This window comes from Trachymyrmex septentrionalis, unplaced genomic scaffold, assembly GCF_001594115.1.
Source record: "Trachymyrmex septentrionalis isolate Tsep2-gDNA-1 unplaced genomic scaffold, Tsep1.0 scaffold23, whole genome shotgun sequence".
NCBI lineage: Eukaryota > Metazoa > Arthropoda > Insecta > Hymenoptera > Formicidae > Trachymyrmex > Trachymyrmex septentrionalis.
In genome coordinates, this window is record NW_017305386.1 from 683,341 (window position 1) to 686,089 (window position 2,749).

At 36.2% G+C, this 2,749-nt stretch overlaps 1 pseudogene; it reads right to left on the bottom strand.

Annotated features, from left to right (window-relative positions):
- Positions 1–655: 655 nt before the first annotated feature.
- On the bottom strand, positions 656–1,724 carry LOC108748531 (annotated as a pseudogene).
- Between the last annotated feature and the right edge of the window lie 1,025 nt (positions 1,725–2,749).

Sequence of the window (2,749 nt, forward strand, 5' to 3'; positions counted from 1 at the left end):
CCTCCGCACGAATGTGTATTTATTTGTATGCATTGTTAATTATTATGATTTTTATTCCGTCAAATAAGTAATTAAAGCGTCTGCTTTTCATGGATAAAATAACGCCGCAATTATGAGGTTATATGACATACGTATATTTGCATATACAAATTCTAGGTGACAATCAAATTAAAATACTCGTATGCTTAGAATCGAATAGTGATCTAATTGCGTTATTTCGCGTAACGATATCATTCCACATCAAGGATTTTTGGAACATGAAAAGTGTTAAAGTGTTAAAGAATTATAGAATACAAAAATCCCCAACAATTTTATGAAAATTATGAAATGATAATCAAATTTGAAAAACGGATTTATATTCAACATTTAACAGATAGAAAAAATTACAATTAAGTTCGTTCAGGTAATAACTCTAAAGTGTAAATTCGCAGACTAGTGTAATTTAACGAAACAATCGTCTAAAAGTATCTTACACGATTAATACGCTGTGATTCCCCAACTTTCTAAATCTCCCCATTATGGTCTTCTTTTTACGGGGGTAAGTTTAAAAAATTAAAGTAGTTTATATCTCACAATCGGTTAAATGCAACGGAATGAAACAAAAAGTAGAAGAAAAGTTTTAAATATTGGGTGGATCCATATATTCGTTCGGTTTTTGAAGGCTAAAATGAAACAAGTTTTTTTCATACAAAGGATGAATTTTAATCAATAATATATTCTCCGTTTTTGTTGATGACCTCTTGCCATCTTTCCAACAATTTCATTATTCCGCTCTCATAGAAGGTCTGGGGCTTAGAGGCGAAAAACCGGTCGAGGTACGTTTTCACAGCTGTCTGATCAGCGAACGATTTCCCGTTGAGGGAGTTTTGCAGGGACCGGAACAAGTGATAGTCGGATGGCGCAAGGTCTGGTGAATACGGTGGGTGAGGCAAAACATCCCAGCCAAGTTGCACTAATTTTTGCTGAGTGATTATTGCGGTGTGGGGTCTGGCGTTGTCATGGTGGAATATGACACCTTTGCGATTGATCAGTTCTGGACGTTTCTGTCGCAATGCTTGATTCAATTTCGTTAGCTGCGTGCAGTAGATCTTCGAATCGATCGTTTTTCCCTGAGGAAGCAGCTCGTAAAACAGCACACCACGATGATCCCACCATATGGATAGCAAAATCTTCTTCGGATGCAGGCCGGCCTTCGGGGTGGCATTCGGCGGCTCGCCAGCGGTTCCCCACGATCTCTTGCGCACTATGTTGTCATAGATGATCCACTTTTCGTCGCCAGTCACTATTCGTTTGAGAAACGGGTCGCTTTCGTGCCGCTTCAGAAGTGAATTGCAGATGGATATGCGGTTGGCCAGGTTCTCCTCGGTCAGCTTGTGCGGCACCCAAACATCGAGGCGGGACACGTAGCCAAGCTGTTGCAAATGCCTTTGTACGGTTCCATAACCTATTTTAAGTGTCTCCGCAATCTCTCGCACCTTTAGCGTCCGGTCTTGCTCAACCAGTGCCTTGATATCATTCGAATCAACCTCGGTGGGCCGATCGCTGCGGGATCCATCTTCAAGACTCGTATCTCCGGAACGAAATTTGGCAAACCATTTCTGAGCGGCACGTTCTGTTAAGGCATCGTCCCCGTATACGCCGCATATCTTTCAGTGGGCAGCTTGCTTGCCTTTCTTGAAGTAATAAAGCAAAATGTGCCGAAAATGCACCTTATTCTCCGACATGTTCACAGGTCTATAGCACAAACAAAACAATAAATATCATATATTTTCAGACATCTATGTAATTTCTATCCATTAAATTACACCGATCAATAAAATTTTATTTTTTTTATGTCAAATATTAGTCTTAGGGAAACTTTTTGCGCTGCTCAAATTTGCCAAATTTATCCCTTTTCAGCATAGTGACAAGTATATTCGCCACTTTTCATCCATTTTAGTGTACATAACGCATCAATTCATCAATTTTGATAAATTTTTCTTTGTATTTTCCACTATAGAAGAATTGGTATTTATGATCCAAATGTCAATAGTTAATCAACTTGACAATCGTATCCAACGATATATGAAACTCCTAAATACTCATTTCCGGAAGAATTACAGGAATTTTGCAATTTTCTAATTTATACATTGTATCTATCATTTAGAGTTTCGAAAATTCAATTCCAAATAAGCATATCGCAATTCAAAATAAATCCTATACGGAGAGATTTTTTTCTTAGAGTTTACCCTAAAAATATGATAGTCGTGAAACAACATTGTATTTCCAAGAATTTTAATGTAAATCTCTCTCATTCATTAATAAAACTACAATATAATAAAGTACAAAATAAGTTTGATTAATTTTACTGAAGTGCATGGTAAAATATTGTATTGTACTACAACTGCCATATATTCGGGATAAATGTTAAAACAAAATTCTCTCTGTGTGTAGATACCGAAAAATCCCCGGATACAAATTTTTAGGGAAATCTGTTGGATAGAAAAATGTGTGCTGGAAAGGGTTATAAGAGGAGAGTAAAGTTTTTGAATAATATGATGCATTTAAAAAAATGTATAAATAGATATTTATAGACAATTTATTAGTCGACAAAATATCATGTTTCTTATGTTAAATTGATTTGGTAGACTATTTTTCATACATTTTGCTCTGATTTTAAACTTGTTTGCTATGAGGCGAGAGAGAATAGATTTTGAGTATAATATAATACGCATTTAAAAATTCCTCTCCTTATCTCTTGAGCTTTGTA